This window comes from Hippopotamus amphibius, chromosome 12 (genome assembly GCF_030028045.1).
Source record: "Hippopotamus amphibius kiboko isolate mHipAmp2 chromosome 12, mHipAmp2.hap2, whole genome shotgun sequence".
NCBI lineage: Eukaryota > Metazoa > Chordata > Mammalia > Artiodactyla > Hippopotamidae > Hippopotamus > Hippopotamus amphibius.
In genome coordinates, this window is record NC_080197.1 from 60,778,935 (window position 1) to 60,803,723 (window position 24,789).

Genomic DNA, 24,789 nt, shown 5'->3' on the forward strand with positions numbered 1-24,789 from the left:
AGAAGTAAGCAGTATCCCAAACAAAATTGCATGCATATATGTGAATATCAAAAAGCATTTCCTTCAGGTAACTTCAGTGTTAACATTGTACCTTAAGAGTATCTTTTTTAATTGAACATATCTCTCAGTATGAGAAATTATGTATTTACCTGTCTCTGGGATATACTTCCAAATCCTGTATTCCTCATCCTCATCTCATGTTTTCCTGTTCTCTGTGTCTCTCTTCAGCAATGCCCATTCCCTTTCCATGCTCTCCTCATCTTCTTACCATGACGAAACCCAAACAGTGTATGAGGTGATGTATGTGGTGTGTTACTTGGCCTCAGGATGAAGACTTATAACCTGAGTGACATGATGGAAAATGCATTAATTTTTATCTGACAGTGAAAGCATAAAAATAGATGAAATGAGGTGATCAGAACTCCAGAGACTGTAATAGAATGCAGAATGGCTTAGGTAAATTGGAGAACTTTGGTCAATAAAAATGAAAGTAATATGGCAGCGCATGTACAGGGGAAAAGTGAACAAGAGATGTTTGAATGTTAGACTATGAATGAGAACAGCAGAAGCATCCCTGAGCCATGGAAGATAACTAGCTGGGTAGCAGATAGCCATCAAGTCTGCAAAGTTCTCTGAAACTTGGTTTTAAAAGCATGGATAGCAGTACACCCTAGTTAAGAATATACAACTTGAATATCTGAAACACAAACTCCTCTATGTAAATTTAAAACCTATAGGAGAACACTGTAGCCAATCTGGTCGCAGAGGAGAAAAGAAAGAATGTTTATATATTCGGAAAGGTTAAAGAAATTAGATCTAAATGGCCTGGAAAAAATAGATATTGCCTTAATGCCTGAACGTCAAATATAAGAAAGGGCTGTTTCAGTTTACATGAAAAGGAAAAGAAAGTGAGTTTATACCACTTTCTTTTAAGGATTTCTGTCAGATAACAATTTTTTGAAAGAGATGCTTACGAAATATTGGAATAGATGGGGGAAGTTGTACAAAATTTCCTGATCTTTAAGGAGAGAGGATATGCAGTTGTCCTTTGGTATCCCCAGGGGATTAGGTCCAGGACTTACTGTAAATAAAATCGGTGAAAGCTCAAGTCCCATAGTCCCATAGTCAACCACCTGTATCTGCCTTTCGGATCTTTGAATTCAACCAACTGTAGATTGTATTGTACTGTAGTATTTATTGAAAAAAAAAAATTCTGCCTGTAGGTGGACCCGAGTAGTTCAAATGCATGTTGTTCAAGGGTCAACTGAACTCTTACCCAGTTAATTATTTAACAAACATTTATTGAAAAGCTACTATTTCAGATAGTCCTTCTGCCTGTATGGTGAAGATAAAAATTGTAAACAAATATGCAGTCCCTGACCCATAGATTTTACAGTCTAGTTAATATATGTAATATTATTTGCACGATTGTGAGTATATTGAAATGTGCTTTTCAAGTTAATGATGGAGTTATTTGCACAAAAATAGAAAATGTGAGACCCGTTGATGGCAAGTACTTAGGTAGTATTTAGCAGAGGATCTCTGAAAACTTGTTAACCTACTGGAAAATGAATAAGGGAAAACAGAGATATAGAATGTAAGTGAGGCACGAGAATCCACTAGTTACATAGACTGGTTAGACCATTCATGTAACTTTATAGCCACTCCTATTATGCCATTAAATTTTTTTATTATTATTGTGTAGCCGTATGAATCTGATGAAATTATTTTACAGTAGAAGAACAAGTTACTAAGCTGTTCATAAAAATTGCTTAAGTAAAATGTAAGATTTGCAGCGTTTCCAATACTGAGAGTATATCAAACCCATTTGATTAACTGGAGCTGTTACTTCCTGATTATTTAATGGCACAGTATAGTTGGAAGCTTGTCATTAATGTTGTCATATGTCTAAAAAATAATTTTCTAAGTGCAGCTCAGTATTAGAGGTGACTAAATATCACATTATAATTGAGATGAGGACTCTATCATTGTATTGTTGAATTAGTGGTGTCAGGCCATTCTACTTCACAGCCCCAAAGGACCATGCAAAAGGCATTTTGCAAGCAAGATGTAAGTAAAGCATCAGCATAATTGTAGCCAAACGGATCTACAGAAAGAGTTTGTGTGTGTGGGACCCAAAGGTCCATCTGTTCTTGAAGGATTATCAGGACTTAATGGAAAGCACAGATGGAACCAATACTATTGTCTAGAGTATTCTAGGGCAGAGGCTAATATGCGAAAGGTGATCAGTGGCAGGCTGATTGTAACACAAAAAACTTTTTTGTTAAGATGAAAAAAATGTGAACCAGTGCTACCCAAATAACACTGATTCAGAGGAAATAGTCCCCAGTGCTTCACTTTAGCCATTGTAAAGATGGTCATATGTGGTGTGCAGCTGTAAGTGGTCTTCCTGAATTATTAGAACCTGAGCCATTATTCTGGGTGTTGAGGCAGTTTTACTGGATATGGACCATTGCAATCGTATAAGCTGTCTATTGTGTGATGACTAATTTAGAGCGCTGCCATAAGCCAGCCACAGGACCTGTGGCTTCTGTGAATGAATGAGTCATGTTGAAAACCACTCTGAATCTGCATTCTCAGATTTATTATTTAAGTTTAGATATATTTAAAATTCTATGAATTCCTTGTCAGAAGTTTAGTTGGGTTAAGTCAATGAACACATTGTTTTCTTTTAGAATCAGTTCTTCTAAAAACGTGCTTTTTAAAAGTAATGCTGTCGTGTCTCTCTTACGCTAAGTGTAATACTGTGTAAGACACTCCTGTGCTGTGTTATATATATAAAATGTGTTATGTATACACACATACACGTACTTCCAAATGCGGTTGGACATCAGCATGCATTTCAGAAGCCCCAATAATTTTGATCATAAATTATTTTGCCTTACGTTCACAAAAATCTGTCTTGGAAAAAAACCACTGTTGTTCTTGAAGACCACACATGTAGGCCTAGCTAGACATTTTTTTGAGGTTAAGTGGCATTACTATGACTAGTGCCTATTTATAATCTATATGAAAACATTAAAATGTCATAATGCTGTCTCATCGAACCTCAACACAGTCATCTTTGCACATACCCAGTACCAAAGAGTAAAGTAAATCTTCAGTAACAAATTGCATTTACAATGGTTCGTGTGTAACTTGACACTAAAGTCATACTAGAGGCCCTTTTTTGTATAAAGGCTTCCTGTCAATAGAAGGGGCTTTTTAAATATCCCTGGAATTAGTTCGAATGGAAAAGCACCTGGACATAGTGAACTGTTTTACTCAGTTATTGTCTCCTCCAGTTTTCAGTAGTAAATATAGCTCTTTTCACTTTCCTACTCTGTAACAATAAAAAAATAACTTGTAATGTTGAGGACTACAGAAGGGAAACTCCCCTTTTTGCCACTGTCCTACTCAGAAAACCAACAGAGCAGGTAATTACTGGAATGTTACAGGATAAAGAAAAAATATGTCATATGCTTCTCTTAAAAGAGAATTTGTATTTCTGTGAAAGCAATTGATATTTGAACCATTTCCTAGTTTTCTTTTGAATAATTAAAATCAGTTTGAGAGCCCAGTATTTGCGAAGTTTGAATGGCATTAGAGAGTCGCCAATTGGCATCGCTTGGTAGTTCTACTATTTGTTTCAGTTTTGAGTTGGGGAATATTTTTGTATTCTGGGAGAAGCTGTTCTAAAATATGTCATCCATTTCACATTTTCCCTTCTTAAGCTGATATTTTTATGCAATACAAAAATAAATAAATAAAACACTTACTGGGGCTACAGAATGGTCATAATATCGGAAAATTGGCCCTTGGCCAAATTAACCAGGAAGTGGCAAGGATATAGCCAATTTTTTTTTCATTCTGAATTTAATATCTGGCTCATTTTTCAGCATAGATTTTGCACTAAGTTGAGCTATTTTCATTCAGAAGAACCTGATACTATTCTGGCATTATCTTTTTATAGATGATACTCTGTTCTACAAATGTTTGCTCTCTAATTATAGCTCACTTCAGTACCTGGATTAAAGAATTAGAAATTATACCAGAGAATTATACTATATTATAAATAAATTTCATGCCTAAAGGAAAATTAATTCTGTAACTATTGTGTAGAAGATAATGTGCTTAATTTTATTTAGAAGATATAAAGACTCTAAGTTGGAATAGACCTGTGTATTATTATAAGTTAATAAGTTACAGTCTATATGATACCATCATAATTGAGCGCATGATTCTGTTAATTAGACATAATATTGTATACTGTATCATCCACATTATTAGATTTTGGAATTAATCTAATGATGGGAAGAGTGTTAAATGAGAAGAAGTATTAAAAAAGTGGTTTTCAAATTGTGGAGACAAGATCTCATGGTCCATGCAGTTCCTCCAGTGGGTACGGGGGTTGGATCATGGTGTTGAGGGAGAGAGGACCTGGCAGGGGTGAGCAAGCCTCAGTTTCATCATTAGGCTTCTACACTGAGTTCACCTGCAAAAAAAAGAAAAAGGTTTTTCTGGCTTGAAAAAATATTTGAAACCCATACACTTAAGTTCTCCTTGTAGACTCACATAATTCAGGGGGTGAATGATCTAGACATACAAGAATCCCTTGTCAACATATTTCACTACATTATTCTTATTTGCTCATCCACATATATAGACAGACACAATTAAAATTGTAAAAGTTGCCAGAATTCTCAAATCTGCTTTTGTCTTCACTTCTTGAAAAAGGAGTTCTCTTCATTTGAGCTCTTTTCTGACTTTCAGAGTATTTTTACCATAAGTTAGAGTGTTTCTAATCGTGAAGTTATAATTTCTCTACCCTCTTCCTTGTCCACTTTTTAAAATGAAAGTGAAGGAATGAAAAAGATAAGAAAAAGAAGAAAACAAAAAAGAGACTAGAAAAAGGAACACTAGGAGAGAAAGAGACCTCTTTCAGCTGTTTTCATTGACTACTACCCTCGACCACTCACAAGCCCAGTTCACCATCGACTACAACATTTGTTTCTCAGTAGCTTTCAAGACTGTGACTTATGATACAGGGCTAGTTTAAGAGTTGTGCGTGCTTATGAGAAATAGTCAAGGGAGATGCCAGTTTCCACATACACATTTATTTACATAGGTGCATAAATTACTTGATTCTGTATTTCCGAATATTTTTGTAGTGTGCTTAGGCCCCCTACTTTTTGGTTCTGATAAATTAAAATTAGTATGAAAAAATAATCAAAGAGAATTTAACAGCCATGATTATGTGAATCTCCTCCATTTTTATTTTAAAAATTAAAAATGGAGAATGAAGGTTGACATTAAGCCAGCTGCACTGTTAAGAAGTCGTGTAATTTGAATGATAGACAAGCTCACCCACAGTTCAGAAGCCTTTCCCATCACTTGAAGTACTACGGGGTAGCTGTAAGGAAGCGTTTTGAACTTACATTTTTGAATTTGCGGTCTGCTGTATTAACTATCGTCGTATTAAATGTCTTTTAAGGTACATTTATCTATAGGCCCATATTTCCAGACACACAAAATCTCAGGTTCTTTTAAAAATATACAAATGTGTAATTAAAAGAACGGAACAAATAGCAAGTCCATAAAGGAAAACCTGCAGTTTGTCATTTTCCTTAGGACAGATATGTGAAAGATCCTGAAAAGAAGCACTGGGCAGAGCAATACTAGAAAGTTCCAGCTGATCTAGTAGCTGCCTTTATGTAAGACAATAGATCTTGTGAATATTCCTCTTTCTCTCCAGGCAGCTAGCTAGTCTGGTTAACCGAAATTGTTGAGTAATTGTTCTGTGGTTGAGAACAAAATGCTGAATTAAACTGTTCCCAGCACAATAATTGTGTGATTATAGCATTTATGTTGCTGGCCAAAGGAACAGTCATTAGGTTTGGAAGACTTACCAAAACCACAAGTACAAAAAAAATGCAAATCACATGTAAATTGCTGTTTAATACCTATAGTGGCTTAGAAATGGAACGAAGAGTAGAGCACATTTCTAGTTAAAAGAGATGAACCTGGAAATCTTGATTTCACATTTAGTATCGTACTGAAACGAGGAAGATCTTGAAAATGGAATTTCTATATGATTTTCCCTTCTCTGCACTGTTTTTATTCTCAGTCATGCATTTATCTCTCACGTCGCCCTCTCCTCTTTCTTGCACTCCCAGTCCCATCTTTCTTAACCCTCTTTGTTAACTTCAGTATTTTTAACTCTGTTTGCCTGTCTGAAAAGTTTTCTTTCTTTTATTTGTTCCCTACTCAAAACTATGCAGTGAGAAAAAATTATGAACCAATAGGGTGTGAGGGCTAGTGCAGAGAAAGATTTAATAAGAAAACTGTTGGCGAATACATACAAAATGTCAAGTAAAAACCAGTTGCTAATAAAATTGAAATGCTCTTATTTCTTTTCATTCTGAACTGTTACGCTTTCCATTGCTGATAAATGCATGTACTGAAGCACTGGAGTTTTTCCTTCTGTCTTAGCATTCTTCCAGGTGAACCATTCATTAACAAACTACAGTCTCCCTATGACGAAGATCAGCTCTTGCTAATTACATGTGTAACATTGAGAACCACATGAGAATTTTAGCAGTAGTAGGGATGTAAGTGATGTTCATCGAGCTAATAAATGAAAAATATTTTGTAAGATGAATGACCCAATGAGAATGAATGATGGATATACTGGCATTCTTCTGTATCAGTTATGAACTTAATTCAAGGATGTGAATAGATGATTTTACAAAAGTTTTCAGGCTTCTGGTACATTTCATTTCATTTAAAAAATATACAATGAAATATATTGAAGAATAATCCCACTGGCAGTGAGGACCATCGCACACAAAGCAGAATAACTGCAAGGCTGAAAATCCTTTGCTTATGCGTCTCCATCTTCTGCAATTAAAAGTACATTTAACATTGAGATTTACACCAAATTAGGGTTTAGTTTTCCTGCATCTTTTCATATCACATTGAAAATTTTACTTCCTTTATAAATTTGTGTAAAAGCTACCATGATAATTATTTAAAATTAGTCTTTATAAACTATTTCATATGGATACAAATCAATGTTTTAGTGGACATCAGAATAGTTTTCACCTGAATTATTCATGTTTTTGTTCTTCTAAGTGTGTTGAGCTCAAGAAGTCAATTTTAAAAAATGGAGATGTAATGAAAATTTTAAAGATTTTAGTTTTATCAGTCTGTACTCAGCTTGTAAAATGGCATTTTATTTTACAAGATTAGATCAGCATTCAGTGTCATTACTGCTGATATCTGAACAATTTCCTTTCTAAGGTTTTCGAAAAACATGTTCATACACACCATGTATATATTTTTCAAACATCTACAATGTTTTTAGTCCTTCTGGTTATTTCAACGAACAAAATATTGTACAAAGAGCTTAAAATACATGTTGAGGGTTTAGAAGCTTTGTGTGATGTTGACTTTTTTTTAGAAAACATAGTGGCTTTAGATTTATCCTTCTTGATTGTTTTCCCCAATAGTGCAAGCTTCAAACTGTACAGGTTTTGAATTGCTAACCACTGCATGATATTAAGTAACCTCTAATTCCTGCCAACCACCCACACATTAATTAGAACAAACCCAGCAATTTTAATGATCCCACTTGTCAATTGTAAAGCACATTTAGAAAATAAGGATCATATTTCAATAATCAAATTGTATTTTTCATAGAAACATAGAGTTAATTCCCAGGTAGATATTGCAATCTGTTCTAAAATATACCTCATAAATCTGAAGCTAGACAAAACCACTCATTCAAAAAGAGAAATTGCTATTTTTGGAGTCCATATTTAAAAACTAACATTTTTCCCTCTATCTAAAACCAAATGCTTTCATCATAATTGTGCACAGTCCTAAATCTCTGAAATCTGGTTTAGTGTGTGGACACTTTTTATAAATATTCTGTCTGTCTTAGTGTCTTTATTCTGTTATTGTCAGGTGCAGAAATTCTACATAAGTCCTTGTGTTGTCCAAATTACCTGTATCTTTAGTAATTTTTTTGTTGACTTGAGCTGTTAGTAATTAAGAAAGTTGTGCTAAAATGGCCCACAGTATTGATATTTTATTAATTTCTCCTTTCAGCTCTCTCAACTTTTGCTTTATAAAGTGTGAGTTGTTTCTTTTTTAAATTAGATGCCTATAACTTTAGAATGATTGTATCTTTCTGATGAATTGAAATCGTTATTGTTATTTCTGGAACCTCTCTATCCACAAGAATCTTTTTTGTGTTAAAGTCTACTTTAATAGTAAAGCAGTACTTCAGACTTTTTGTTTACCTTTTTTTTTCTAAATATTTGTCTGATGTATCTTTTTTTTATCCTTTTTTTGTCATGACTTATGTGTATCTCTTGCAAACTAGATATAGCTAGATTTTCTTAAAAATTTAATTTGTTGAGTCTTTTTTTTAACTTATAAGCGTATTAGTCCACTTACATTTTTTGTGATTAAACTTGTTTGTCATTTTATTTATGCTTTCTATTCATACCACATTTTGTATGTATTTTTTTAATATTTTATGTATTAATTTTTAGTTTTCTCATTCTTTTCTCTTTATTGGTGTGGGTGTTATCGACTCTATTTCTATTTTTATGGAATTTAACATGTCTACTTATGGTAATAGAGTTTAAAATTGACAAATTTTAAATTATAAAATAATCTTAGAACTCCTAACTGAATATTTCTCTCATTTTACATGTTATTGTAGTTGGATTTAGCTCTGTCTGATTTTTTAATTCCAAATATCGGACAATATTTTCATTAAATAAAGTTCTTAAAAATTTACTCACATTCCCTAATTTTTTCTTTTCTCTCTCCATTGACTACCATTTAGAGGTTTGTTGTCAAACTAGTTGTCATTGGTTGATGGCTTCTGTGTGGCTGCTTTTAAGATTTCTCTATGCCTTTGTTTTTTGCAGTTTTATTACAGAGTACTAACTGATATTTTCTTTTAATTTATTCTGATTGTATATATTTCACTCATTGTATCTATGGGTCTGTATGTTTCAAATTCAGAAAAATTCTCAGCCACTAATTTTTAGAATAGTGGTGACCTCTGTTTTTCTTTTCTCTTCTGTTCTCTCCTAAAACTTTGATGAGGCATTGGTCGGGTCATCTCTTTCTAGCCTCCATGACACTTAGCCGCTCTTTCATATTTTCCATCTCCTTGTCTCGTTGTGGACTGATCTAGCTAGTTTCTTTAGATCTCTTTTCCAATTAATGACTTCCCACGTGTGTCTAATTTTCTGTCTATCCAATCAATGAGTTTTAAACTTATTTTCGTTTCTCAAAATTCTATTCAATTATTTTAAAAGTCTCCCTGAACATCTTTGATCATTATTTTTGTTTGTAACTGAGTTTTATTCCATCTTTTACTTAAGTGAAAATTTTAAGCACATTATTTTATTCTGCATCTGATAATGCAATACTCAGGTGCCTTCGTCTAAACCTGTTGCTTCTTGATTCTGTCGTTAAGTATGCCTTTACATACGTTCATGTATCTGATGAATTTTTTTATTGTGAGCTTGTATTTGGCTGAACTTGATCTTTGGGAAATCAGAGTACCTAAATTGGTGATGCTTGTCCACTGGACTGGATTATTCTGCCAGGTTTAGGAGGCAGTACAAACTAGAGACCACGTATTTCTAATCTTGTAGCTTTGGTTTTCACTGGCCATATAGGAGGTTTGATTTGAATTCCAGACCCACCTGATGTAAGGTCTGTGCTTGAACAATGGAAATATATTAGTATCGTTAGTATTTTATAGTAGTAGAATGTAAGCTCCATGAAATCAGAGATTTTAATCTGTTTTTCCTTTTCCCCAGAGTTTTTCAAGTACCTGGGAAAATGTCCTTTATTTTTTAGGCACTCCATAAATATTTGTCAAAGAATCATCATCATCAATGGTTTTCCACTAAGCTATTGTAGAAACATCCTAGTATGCTTGCTTAAAATGAAATATTTTCTTTTAAACTTATCTTTTACTAATGGCATTTCCCCTTATTGATTACCCTAGCTTCTTAGAGACCCAAGGCTACATCATGAGTTCCCAATCCTGTTACCTACATTTGCCATCAAGTTAACCCTCATCCTCTCCACCTACTTTGAACTCGCTAGTCCTTCCTTTTTTACATGTCCAACTTCCTTGGAGGCTCTGCATCAAAAAGTATGTTGGTTATTATATAACCAGGATCCACTTGTACTCTAGCAGTAGTGATTTCTAGGATAGCTAATATTTAATACTGTTTTATTATACTTATTTATATTATACATACCTATTTTTAAAAGTATGTGTTGAATTAAGTATTTTCCAACTGTGTCACTCAAAGTTTTTGTCATTTAAAAACTTTTCATGCAAGTTATAGTTTATTTTGATGTGGTAAGATATATTTATAAGTATTAAATTATTCTTTCATGTGACCGTAAAGCATAGTGGTTAAAAGCCTAGTTTGTATTAGGCTACCTGGATTTTAATTATTTTACTTGCTGACTGTCTGACTTGAGACATGCCTCAGTTTCCTCATTTGTAAGATAGAGGTGATGGAAGGATCTATCTCATAGAGTTTTTGTGAGTTTGGATGAGTGAGAATAGAATTGTGCAATAGTCAACATGAAGAAAAACATGCATCGTAGGAGAACCTTAGGGAGCTAGAATATTTATTAACAATAATGTATCAAATACTTTCAGTAAAGGGCAGGAAGATGTAAGTAATTCACGTAGTCAGTGCATGTTTTCTTTTATGGACATTTTATTAGATGAAAAGGGATAATTTAGTCACAAAATTTTCACAGTTTTGATGGCTTAAAGAAAAATTCTTTCTAATCAAGAAAGCAGTCTGTAGATTTAGCAAAATACCCATAGTATTGCATCATTCATCTTTATGTAATGATGTTATTATGGGTAGGCAAGTTACAGTGCTTTTTTTACTGAAAAATATCAAGTAAATTTGCCAAGTATTAAAATCAGCCATACTTACATAGATTGTTACAATAATATAAAATTTCCTAATGTGAATGTATTTACAGTGGTGTATTGGATAATAATCCTCCTTGACTAGATTTTAAAAGTTTTGATTATATAAATGGCACTCTGTTTAATGGGTTGTCCAGTTACAAAATTATTTCACATTTTCAGCTTAGAAATATTCTACCATGCCCTTTCTGGTAATTTCACACGTTTTATTTTCAGTGATAAACGTTCTAGTGATGAGTGGCTTGCTGCTGGAGTGTCCTAGCTAGAGTAGAGTTAGACAAGCATCTGAGTACTTAGTTACAACAGCAACTGTAGGCAACATCCATTATTACTCAAAGAGCATGGATTTTTCACATCCTGAGAAAAAGAACGAGACATTAACTTGCCCCTACTGTGGTTGCATTTGGGGGAGATGTGTGAAATGCTATTTTTGTTTTTGTTTGCAGGAACATTGCCTTAAAGGCGTTTCCCCACATATATAACATTGTTCATTACTACCTCAGTATACTCTTTACATGCTACAGACAAACCCCCATACACTAGCCGTTCACACCAGTCAAGTACCTGCTAGCTAAAAAACTGAAATTACACACTGGGAAAAGTGTGAACAAAAGAAATGTAAGCAGTAGAATCACATTTTTCTTCTTAAAATAAGAATAATGTATAGATTTTAAGGATGTAACTATTTACTTGAATTTTGAGTTGAGGTTTTTTGTTCAGGGTTTTCTTTTTATGGTTTTTTCTTAAGCATATACAAGGTTACATCTACAAATTAAGCTCACTATTCTTTATGTGTTTCCGTACCCTTAAGTCATATTGCTTTAAATATTGCTGATACCTGAGGTAGCAAAAAGTTTGTGTATTTAATGGCATACAGTGTCTCATATTTGAAATTATTTTCTAATCTTTCTGATATGTGCATTTGCAATTCTATCATAAACAACACCTAATTGCAGTTCTTGATTTATTTCAGTAAGGATAAAGCAGAGTTCCTACTTCTCTCATCTCCTAAGGAATAACGTAGTACCCAAAACCTAACTGTTGGCATTATTGACACTAAAACTAGAATTTGAGAAAGGTGATGGATTGAGTGGTAAACAGTGGCATCAGTGATTTGCCATGTTTTGGGGTATTACTTTGCGGGAGAAATATTGAGTCCTGAATGAAAGTGAAATAGAGCCTAAGATCCATTGTATAAAAGGAATTTTTTTTTTAATTGGGCCATAGTTGTTTTACAATGTTGTGTTAGTTTCTACTATACAGTGAAGTAGAGTTCCCTGTGCTATACAGCAGATTCTCATTAGTTATCAGTTTTATACATATTACTGTATATATGTCGATCTCAATCTCCCAATTCATTCCATCCCCCTTTTCCTCCCTTGGTGTCCATACATTTGCTCTCTACACCTGTGTCTTTATTTCTGCCTCACAAACCGGTTGATCTGTACCATTTTTCTAGATTCTGCATATATGTGTTAATGTACGATATTTGTTTTTCTCTTTCTGATTTACTTCACTCTGTATGACAGCCTCTAGGTTCATCCAAGGAATGTTTTAATAAACTAGTTATTATCAATATTATAAGAAGAAACTAAAGCTAAAACATAAGTAGACTATTCGAATAGCGAATAGCTTCTTTTTTAAAAAACTAAATTTCTGTCTTTTTTTAAAACTTTATTTTTTGTAATTTATTTTTTATTTTATTTTTTTTGGCTGTGTTGGGTCTTTGTTGCTGTGTGTGGGCTTTCTCTAGTTGTGGCGAGTGGGGGCTGCTCTTCTTTGTGGTGTGCAGGCTTCGCATTGCGGTGCCTTCTCCTGTTGCTGAGCACAGGCTCTAGGCACATGGGCTTCAGCACTTGTGACTCACGGGCTCAGTAGTTGTGGCACACAGGCTTAGTTGCTTCACATCATGTGGGATCTTTCCGGACCAGGGATTGAACCCATGTCCCCTGCTTGGCTGGTGGATTCTTAACCACTGTGCCACCAGGGAAGCTTGTGAATAGCTTCTTAAATAATCACTTCCATTGACTTATATTGAGCATCTGTGATGTTCTAGGCATTAAGCTGGGTATTACAGATACCAGTATGAGTGAGCTGTACCTTGCCCTTAATGCAGCTTAGCCATGGAGACAGACATGAATAATTTCAACCGAATAGGATAGTCCCATGGAGTACAGACAGCGGAAGGAAATATTGTTTGTTGAATATAGCACACGAACTCTTACCTTAGGTTTTTAACATCTTCTCTTCCCTTTGCCTGGAGCACTTTCCCCCCAGATAACTGAGACTTTAATTGTCTCACTTCTTCCAGGTCTTTATTTATGTTCCTGTATCATTGATTCCACATTTAAACCTGTAGCCTCCATCCCAGCATTCCTTTTCCTTTGCCCTTGCTCTAATTTTTCCATAGTACTTGTCTGTCTTATTTACTTATACTTTTAGAGCCTATAACAGCACGTAGCACAAAGTGGGCACTCAGTAAATGAATGAATGTATTTTCCTTGAAGAGTTTGGTTAGTCTTTAGAGAGGCAGTGACACTTAAACTGGATTTTTTAGGAAAAAGTAGTTCTTGAGTCTAAGTCGGGTGAAGTTTTCAGCTCTGCCTCCTAGTCTCCAATCAGAACAGGTCAAAGAATGAAAGGTCTCTTGTGGAAACAGTGATAAATCTAGTGAGAAACTGTAAACTAACACAGGCAAGATATAGAAAATGTTAAAAGATTTCATAATCCAATGCTTATTGCATGGAATAAATCCTAGTGGTATAGGACATTTCAGTAAGATGTAAACTAATAAGGTCAAAGTAATTGGTCATGATTTCAGGAAACCCTGAAGTAAATGTAAATATTGTATACTTTTTATGAACATCAAAGTGAAAATTTTACATTTTATTTTCAATCCTTCTTTAGTCAAATTTCCAAGAATTTTTCAACCAAAATAGGCAACAAAGACTTATAATTTAAGATCTTTAGGATAGGGTCTATCAAGCAGTGAATACAGGATAGGAATTTCTGTTTTAATTATCCTTCTGTTATATGCCAGGCGTTATGATGTTCTATTGCATCTTTATTTTCCTGAACAATTTTCAGATAATTAAAGTAATATACATATACACCTTGAACAATTTTCAGGTAATTAAGGTAATATATATACACCTTGAAAATTTGAAAAACTTTTGTTTAGAAAACATAAAGCAAGATAAAATATAGTATAAAGATGTAAGTCAAAGTGCCACTCTTGCTATAAAAATCTTTTAAATCATAATAGAATTTTATCTTTTAAAGATAATTTAAATGTGACCCATTTTTATGCTGATAAAAAATACAGGAATTAATTCAGTCACAGCATTTCTGTATTCATTATATAAATCAATATTTTTATTTCAGAAACTTATTATACCTTTGTTTTATGATTTATTAAGAAGAATCAAAGAATTTAAGTCATAAACTTATTGTTTTGGCTAGCTATGTGATAATATGTAAGTTTCCAAATTACTTGTTTTTCTATCAGTTTTTGCTCATTAATTAAAATTGGAAATGACAACACTCGACCTGCTGATCTCCAAGAAGCTGGATAAAGTGGAAATGAGCTAACGCGTGTACAAGTGCTTTATACAAATAAAAACATTATTCTAATATAAGACGAGTATTTCAAAGCACATTAAAAATTGTGATAGATTTTTTTAAGGTGTTCTTTATTTTTTGCTTTGGTTATTTTTTTTAAATTGAGATATAGTTCACATACCATACAATTCACCCTTTTTAAAGTGTACACTTTGGTGGGTTTTTGTATACTCACAGAGTTTTGTAGCTATCATCACCATCTAATTCCAGAACATTTTCATCACTCTAAAAGGAATCCCTATACCCATTAGCAGTCACTCCATTCAGGCTTCTCCACAAAGTGGTAAGTTTTGAGGCATAATATCTTAAAGAACTTACATTGAACTTAGATTTATATTGCATGAGAAAAAAGTCACTAATAATCTATTATAGGCCATGGAGCAAAACATCCTAAATCAGAAATCAATAAATAGTGAATTTTATTAATTTTTTCAGTCATGGACTCCTGAGAAATATAATTGAAAAAATATTATATTTCATGTTGACCACTATATTTTATGTTGTCTTTCATTTGTGTATAAATGACAATTGACATAGCAATGCATGATATAAAATAAGATTGTATTGGTATTTGCAAAGCCTGATTCTGTCCGTGTAAACAGAGAACCATGCGTACTTATAGGAACCAGCCTATTTTATTGTCAGAAACCCTGCTAAGTGATACAGATAGTCACACACATTTGAGGAAACAAATAGAGTTGCATTATAAAGAAAGACTTCCGTTTTATCAAGTAGCAGCTGACAAGCTATGTAAAATGTGACCTTTAAGAAATAGATGTTAACCTAATCCTAAATAAATGCATCACTTGAGATGTTTTAATCATTGCCTTTTTAAATTTTTATTCAGCTCAAAATTGTCCTTGGCAAATAAAATAACCCTGTTTTTTACCATATTCTTTCACAATAGCTTTCTTAACACCGTATTTTTGCCACTCAAATTTCTTTGATTACTAACTTTAAAAACAGATTTTTTCCCCTGAAGTCAGCAAATATACTTTATTTAAGCATGTATTATATTTACTGTAAGTCTCATCATTTTGATTGGCATGAGTTTAATATACATTAGAATGGTACTTTATAAGAACGTAATGCTTAAGTTTTGAAAATAAAGGCTACTGTTAGACAAGAAGAATATTTAAGTCAAACCTGCATAGTATTAAGAATGAAATTTCATCGCCTTCAAGTGATAGAGGTCTTAATTCTACATCATTTGAAAGCGGTTGTATCCTAGTAACAAAGCCAACAATAAACACATCATGCAAAAGTAAAAATGTAATAGTGAAATGAGCCATTGAAAGGAAGAGTCAGTGACCACATAATATTTCAGTTTCTATTATATCTAGTAGCAATCTGGTTAAAAAGAAATGACAATTACCCTGAAGGAAATACAGTGGAGGTATTATTGTAGCAGTAGTTTGGAAGGAAAATTGCACTGTGTCTTGACTGGATTATTTCTCTATCCTTGCAAACTATCTCCACCTCTCTGTGGTGCTGCTTCTTGCCTTCTTTATACAAATTGAGTTTGTATCACCTAAACTCATAGGGCCCAGGGGCCCTTTGGTGACAGGGAGGAGGAGGAAAAGGGGAATTAGGAAAAGAAAATGTGACAGGCAGTTTTGAAAAGAAAAGCAATTTTCCTTGTGGGTCTGTTTCTAAATAGGAGTTCTTCAATGCAATATTTTGCTTCTGCAGAGCAGTCAGTCAGAATCAAGTGCATGCTTGTGCTGTTTCTCGGGGCTTGGCACTGACAGGTTTTATTTAGGAGGGGTGGGGATATAGGGGGATCGGATGTGGGGAAGTTAGTATTTTGGCTGTATCAGCCCTGGAGGCAGAGTTAGCACTTGCATTGGGACAAAAGTATTTGTAGTCATCAGAGAACTTTGCAGTCAGCTTCAATAGCATCACTCTTTTTTTTTTTTCCTACTCTTTTTTTTTTTTTTTTTTTGGCAGCCAAGCTCTTAGTAGAACCATCTGTCTTTCTATTAGTATTTTTGAGGCCTGTTTTGAAGCCACTTTGCTTGGCAAAGTCATTTTCATCCTTGGAAACGATTTGAAAAAAAAAGTTCTGTGGCTTTTTGCCGAAGAAGACTACTATGTAAAAAATCCACAGGGCTGTTCATTTTTGTTCTAAAAGAATATGGCTACTTTGTCTTTGTCTTGACTCAAATGAAATTAGAGGTGATACAACTCCAGTGTGACTGTTGGAAAGTGAGAGGCAGGGATAGCAGTTTGAGCAGTGTTGTGATATTCCCATGTCGCTCAATGAGATTGTCTTTGGTCTTCCTAGTAGATTAATTGGAAGATAAATTGACTCCTTTATTCTAAATTTTAGTGTAGGGTTTTTTTTTTCCATTTTCTAAATACCATTGCATTGGGTAGGATAAACTTACAAATCGACTTTCTATTATATGAAATGAGAAAACACAGACTATTAGTGGTCATTGACGATCCCATGCCTCTTCTTGCTAATGGTAGAAAGTCAGCTTTGTTATCCTGGTTACTCCAGTTTGGGTAATTATATCCTGCCTACCTAAACCCCTGTTGTAATCTCATTTGGATATTGTCTTTTCCATTTTCTCAACAACTGCTGTAGAGTATCGCTGTGTGCTTCTAAACAGCTGCTATGCTCCCCACTGAAGGTGGCTGAATTTCAGCTGGAGGTGAACTGATCCCTAAAGACCATGTGTGCTTGCATACTTATGGTACTCATCGCACTAAATTCTTGAGGAACATTTGAAAAGCTTCAAATTTTAAATTTTATTTGTCATTGTGCTGGCTTAAATCATATAGCTGCCTCTCATTTAAGCATTTGTGTATGTAGTGTAAACAAGTCTTCCACCATCACTTGCTGTTTTTTGAGCTCTCACACAAACTGCTCCTTGGCATCATGGAGTAGCCCCTCTAGTTTTCTGATTCCTATATTTTTCCCAGTCGAGTGATGCCTTCCAGGCCGCTCCTTCTGGGGTAAAGGCTAAAGCCCACTGTTGTTCAAAAGCAACTTTGATTTCCTCGTAATCTAACCTCGCTGAACCCCTCCCCCACCCCCCCAGTTCCCTGCCTTTCCCCAACCTGAATGCCAGAATTCATCTTCTCTGATCCTCAACCTCAGTGACCAGAAACTCAGAAAATCACAGAAAAGGGAAGACTGACAGCATCATAATTCGTGTGGTCTCTTCTTAGGTCTTAGACTTCTCCATCACCCTTTTTAATCATCTCTGCTCACTTTCTTTTTCATTTCTCAAAATAACCCCAAAACGTGCATACCTCTTCTGAACTCCCTTCCTCAATCCCAGCATCTCTCATTTTCAGGATATGACTTTGCCTTCAACATTGAGAAAATTTCTTCCGTAGGGCCTAATTTTCCTTACCTTCTCGTTTCCTTACCTAAAGAACATTATCTGCTTATCTCCATGTGTATAGCTCCAGTCCTCAGGGCCCAGAGAATGAGATGTTGTCCCCAGTTGAAACGGATCCTTACACCTCGCCTCGCCTTTCAGCCTCCTCTGCCATTTTTTTCCACCAGTTAATTTCTCTTTCCCACATTTCAAATTCTCAATTTCCATTTGCTCCTTCCAGCCAGTAAGTGTGCTGCTGCCTAAAACTCTGCTACTGAAATAAAATCTATGCTTCCCTACACAGCAGCTGCCATCGGAGGTCTCTAGTGCCTCACCCAGCCTTCTCGGAAGCATCATCTGCGTTTGCCGTCTCCTTTTCCTCACCTGTCACTCAGTGCTCAGCCTTTTGGATATTGCTCAGCTTTCAGAATATCCATTCTAATGGAGTTGTGCTTGTTAGATTCATCACCACCTTCTAATTAACAATTCCAGAAGGTACTATTTTCGTCTCTAAAATACTCTTTCTGCTACACTTTTCACTGTTAGTCACTACCTCAACCTTAATAGTCCATTTGGTGATACTGTGCTCATGATTTTCTTTATTCTTATCTCACCACTCTGCTCTCAGAGTCCTCTTCCTCTGCCCTTTGTTGAATTATTGTTGTGACCCAGATGATTTTAAGCTGTCTTCTCTTTATCCTTCCAACCCTCTTTAGATTATCTAGTTCACTCTCATCAACAAGTGACTCCCCAAGCCATAGCCTCTAAAAATCTCTTCACTAGCTTCAGACTGGAGTATCAGTCTGCTAGTACGATATCTCCAACAGAATAATATTATTTAGGTACCTCAAACACAGATATTCAGAACCATATTCATATCTTTCCATGAAAACTGTCTCTACCCCGTATGGTTTTTTGTTGTTGTTTCATACCAGTATAAATAGTTAACACAAACTAGACACCTGAGAGATATCTTGACTGTCCTCTTCTCCTTTTCTTGTATGTATATAGTTTCTTTTCTTTTCTTTTTTAGGTACAGAGATTTTCATATACCCACACATGTATAGCCTCCCCCACCATCAGCAGGTACCTAGTCTCCATGCTTTGCCTCTCAAATCTTTTGTCCCTACACCCACCAGAGTATGCCACCTAACCTACTTAAAATCCCTCAGTGGTTCCCCAGAGCCTGCAGGGGGAATCTCAAGTTTCTTACCGAGGCACAGACTGATTCAGGCAGACCTTCTGACACTGGTTCTTACGTTTTTTGCTATTCCACACTGCTTGGAGGTTTCCCCCTCACATGATATTTTTTTGTCCCTGATAATTTGTTCATTTCTCCTCCCCTCTCTGCTTAGAATTCTTTTTTCACACTCCCACCTCTTTGCCTGGCTAACTCCTGCTTATCCATTCAGACCCTACACCTGCTGGACCTATCTCCATGAGGCCTACCTTGACTTCTGGCTATGCTAGGAGTCTCTTGTTTGTTCTTCCATAGTACCCTATACAAGTCTCTGTTGTTGAACTAATGGCACTGTATTCTAATTATCTGTCCATTTGCCCGACCAGACTTAGAGCTTCGAGAGAGCAGGCATTGTATATGAATTCATCTTTGTATTCCTAGTTACCAAAAAAGTGTACATTCTAGTTAGAAAAAATGTTGATTGAATAATAAACAGACCCATGGGACTGGAAGCTAAACTAACAATCTTAAATATCTACTTGATATATTAAATAGTTTCAGGGAACCAGTGAAGAGTTTTGCAGTAGAATATTTACATGAAATATAAAATATTTAACTATGAATAATTGTTAAGTATTTCCTTGTTCTTTTACAAGTGTGATAATGAGATTGTGTTGTATTCACAAGATTTTAGAGGGCAAGATGACGTGCAGTATCTCTGTGGTAGAATTATAAAAAATGTTAAAACATAATATTCCATCTTAAAGTTTAAAAAATATAGGAAGTCGCCTCTTAAATTTGTTATGAGTTACTCTAACTTGTGACTAACATGCCCCCTATTAAAGAGATCAAAATTTTGTGACAGTATTTTGTTGAAACTTAATTATAAGTGTCACCATTTTAAACCTTAGTTAGGAGCTTTAAGGGAATTCATCCATTAAGTAAAAGAAAATAAATGAAGTTAACAATGAATGGGATTGGGAAATAGTCAAAATTGGCAAATATATGAGAATGAATTTCAAAGCTTATAACAAATTTGTTTTAGAATTTATCTAGGAAACATTATACTGTTTTGATGTGATATGTCCTTTTCTCCCAAAGGCTGGCTAATTTTCAGCAGCAAGGAACTAAAAATTACTTAAGATATAGTAATACAGTGTTGCTCATTCTTTGCACTAGTTATGTTCCATGAAGTTGCCATGATCACGGAATCAGCAAATACTGAACGATTGCTCCTGGAGGAAACACAGAGTTAGGTTCCTGAGAGCCTTTGGTCACACCATTTTCATCTACTAATCAATACATATCCTTATTTTATGTGTATTTCTGTTTAAAGACACCTTATTAATATTTATTATTGATTCTGTATGCATTTTAAACAGCAAAATCACCAAAATTTCTTGCTACTTGCACAGGTCTGTGAGTGACCACAAAAGCACTAGTACAAGTAAATTTTGGGGGGATACAAGTAAATTTTAATGAGTAGACAAATTGGCAAATACAGAATTTGCAAATAATAAGGCTCCACTGGTTTTGAAATGTGTTTGTAGTTGCATAGATGAATTAACCACACATTTTGGATTGTGTACATTTCACTGTTTACTCTTTATTCTAAATATTAGTACGGTGCTCTATAATCTTTCCTATGATATTCTAAAATAAACATATCATTGAGACTATGAAATTAGGCTTATTTTTCATTTTGGTTCTTCCTTTCCCTTGTAATTCCACCTGCTTCCCAGCCCCAGTTCTTCCCAAGTGTTGGAAAAGAGTACTAGATTGTTAGGAGATGTAGTTTCAGTGTTAACTTCGCTCTTACCTAAATGTGGGATCTTGACTATATGGACAAGCTAAGTCTCATTTTTTGCTCAGCACAATGATTGTGTTATGCCAGATAATCTCTAGGCTCTTTCTCAGCCTTGAAAGTGTTATTCTACATATGTGGATCTTGGAAAATTCAGACACTAAAACAAATTATAATACTAAAGCAAAATGTTTTTTAATAATCATAATAAAATACACAGATTTTTAAAAGCCCCCAAATTTATTGCAGTTTATTCTTAAAATACTAAAGTTTTTACCTGAAGAATTATTGTGAGTTATTATAGTATGAATGAATTACCTGGGTATAAACTGTCACACACAAGTAGATAGACTTATGTACATGTAACAACCAGTTAAACAATATAACAAGAAAACATTAACTTTACAATAGCAACAAAAATATTTTTTAAAAAACCTTAAAAATAAAATTACCAAGAAAACTATAGTAAGTATGCAAAGCAAAAGAAGATATGAATAAATTAAAAGGTATAACCTGCTATTGGCCATCAAGCCATTAGGTTAATGAATTCAAAGTGAAATTCTGTATCCTAAAATTAACGTGGAAAAAATAAATGTAAGTAAAGCCAGGAAATATTTAAAAAAGAAAGTAGTTATGATAGAGTACTAAGATATTGCAAAGCTGTAATAATTAAAATATAATGTTATTAGAACATGATAGGCAGGCATATCTGTCCATTACAGAAGTATGTAATAAATTTCCAGCATTTCTGTATTACTTTTCTATTTCTTCATACATGCATAATTCCAAGAATCATAGATTTATCATAATGTATATGACCTTTTATCTTTATATTAAAAATAGGAGCACAAAGCAGCTGGTATTTCATGCTGCCATTTCTCTCTGGTGAAATTGAATTCCTTTCTGGTCGTTAAAGAACTTTGTTTTCCACAGGCCTTTTGTGGATATTTGGAGTTGGTGCACAAAGAAGTAATTACAAAAAAAAAAAAAAAAGAAGAGGAAGTAATTACAAAGACAGGACTATATAATGCATTGTTCTTTATTTATGAATTATCAATTCATATAACAATTTCAGCTGCTGCTCTAAGCCCTAAAGTTCCAATAATAAATAAGTTACAGCCTCTTTCCTACATAAGCTCATAGGTCATAAGGGAGACTCAGGTTATACAAGTAACTATTATTCAATACAGTAAGTATTGTATTAACTTTATGAGGTTAAAGAAGTAACAGTTCTTTCTGCCTGAACATTGGCACCGTAAGAAAGAAGTGCTTCACAGGCAAAGACATTATGTGGGTCTCAGAAGCCTTTGAAAATTAAGTAGGATTTTGCCAAGAAGAAAGGGAAAAGAGAAATGACTAAAAACAGAGGAGAAAATACTTTTGAGCCCATGCAAGCATGGAAAAACCCCTAGCATGCAAGCTCTCCGTGATCCACTGAGGCGAGAGCACAGCTTCCTCCTACTGAAGGAGGGCAGCAGAAATATCTGGAAAGATGGACTAGGAACAAATTATGAAGAATCCTGAATACCATGTGGAGAGATCTGGTCATTATTCTCTAAGTAAAAGCAAACCATCAAAAGCTTTTCACAAGAGGGGCATGTGAAGTACAGATACAAGACTCATTTAGAAGGAACTCTGTGAGGAATACAGTTTAATATCCTGTGGGCACCAGACCTGTGATACTCAGGCACAGTCTCTCTTCAACTACTTATATACCTGAAGGTCCTTTGTAACTCAAGGCAAAATATGAAGAAGGCAAAAAGATTTGACAGTAACTTCAGCATTCTTTAAGGCAGTACTTCTCAAACCTGGATGCACATTGGAATCATCAGGGGAACGTTAAAAAATGCTGATGGCTGGGTCTCACCCCTGTTGATTCAGATCTAATTGGTCTGGGAAACAGTTTGGGCATTGAGAGTTTCTCAGGCTTTCCAGGTGATTCTTAAACATACCTTTAAGCTTAAGAACTACTGCACTAAAACAAGAACCTATTGTTTCTGCAGTTGTAGAAGTTATTTCCCCCAAACTTTAAGGTCTCTGAAATTTGGATGCCTCTTATAACCTCTGTATGTGTTTCATTTGATGCTCCTTTCTGCTGCCCTCTAAAATGCTCTTATTAAATTTATAACCATCTTATACATCGTATAACCAATGGTGTCTTAGGAGGAGATATACTATATAAAATATAAGGACCTCCAAACATGAAATATAAAGGATACATACTAGCTGGCAGTAACCCTTAACCACTGTGGCTGGCTTGTTTCTTTGTTTGCTTGTTATTCTGGTCAGTGTCCTCTTCTTACACAGAACTAACCCCCATGCTGTTTTGCCTTCAAATGTCTCCTTGTTGGCCACATTTTTTCTACATACTTGCTCAAAATACAGTCTCTAGTTTTTGAGACTTTAATCAGTTATTTTCCATTGGTTTCTACATAAGGTTTATCTTTTCTCCAGTATGTTCAAAAAATGTGACCCTAGTGGTATATAACCTTTATAACCTTCGGCTCTAACCTTAAAACATCGTCTTTTTGTTTTCCTGGTTGTGTTGTTCACTTTTAGTTTCACTCTGGTGGCAGTGATATGTTTAAAAGCCTTTTGGCTAAAAGAAATGCTTTCCAATTTGGAGTGATTTCTGAAAACAGATCCCACGTTCTTATAGTGCTCATTTCTGTTTGTCTGCCTGGCTGGCTGGCTGGCTGGCTCTCTCTCTGTCTCTCTTTCTCTCCCCTCACCCTTCATCCTCCTCCTCCTCCTTTCCCCCCTCCCCCTCACACACACACACACACACACATACACACACACACACACACACACAGAGGCAGTCCCCCTCCCCACCAACACACACACTCACCAACCAAAATCTCAGAAATATCTCAGAGGTTTACTATGAAAGATGAAATGACAGAGAAACTGAAGGTGGACCTTTAAAGTGAGAAATGATGTGAGAATTACAAGAATCATGTGTCCTAAGAATGTGCAGTGCCAGTGAGAGAAAGGGAAAACAAGTCTGGGAGATATTTCAGGTTAGCGACCAATTGAATTTGGGTTTTGTTTCTTTTTTGGGGGGTGGGCATTGTATATGTGTTTATTTTACTTTTAACCATTATCCCCACTGTAATGTAAGCTCCATGGGCATAGGATCTTGGTTGTTTTGTTAAGTATTATGTCTGTACTACCAAGCTCATTTTCTTATACATAGTATGTGTGCATGAAATATTCATGTTCCAAATAAACTGAATTAATGTGAGGAAGAAATAGTAAAGGAAAATAAAGTGTCAGATATGTGATTTTTCGTATGTTTCTAAGTTCTAATTCGTATGCTCTCTGACAAACACTAACCAATATCCATGTCTACCAGAGAAAACTTACTTAAATATTTGGAAAAGAAATCCTGGATATTTTAGTAAATGACAACCTCTGCATTAGTAATAATGTGACATAGCTGCAAAAATGACTGCATTAGTTTATATTCCTAGAAATTACTGTTCCAATTCAAAGAAAATAGTGATTCCATTGTATTAGATTATTTATTTACTGATATGTACCCCACATTCTGCGCATGACACCAGAAAATTAAAGTATATTCTAAAGATGGCAACCAAAACAGAGGCCATGTGGTTTGAGGAGTGGTTCAATTGCCTGAAAAAGGGTAGATGAATTCAAAAGCAGCACAGAGAAGGATCCCAGGGACTAGGTCATAGACATAGTTTTGACTCCCCCATTCCATGGCCACAGGCAAGTCAGTTCTCTTTTGACCCCAGTTACCTTTTCTATAAGGAATGGGGAAAGTCTTAATTACTCTCTAAGCTTTCTTCCAGCTCTTTTATTCAAGAATTTTAAAAAACTCGAT

The 24,789-nt window shown here is 34.8% G+C and overlaps 1 protein-coding gene across 24 annotated transcripts in view; it reads left to right on the forward strand.

Moving 5' to 3' along the window:
- Positions 1–24,789, forward strand: part of SOX5 (SRY-box transcription factor 5) — a 952,888-nt gene that overhangs the window by 804,962 nt on the left and 123,137 nt on the right. The gene's annotated exons all lie outside the window — the stretch shown is intronic.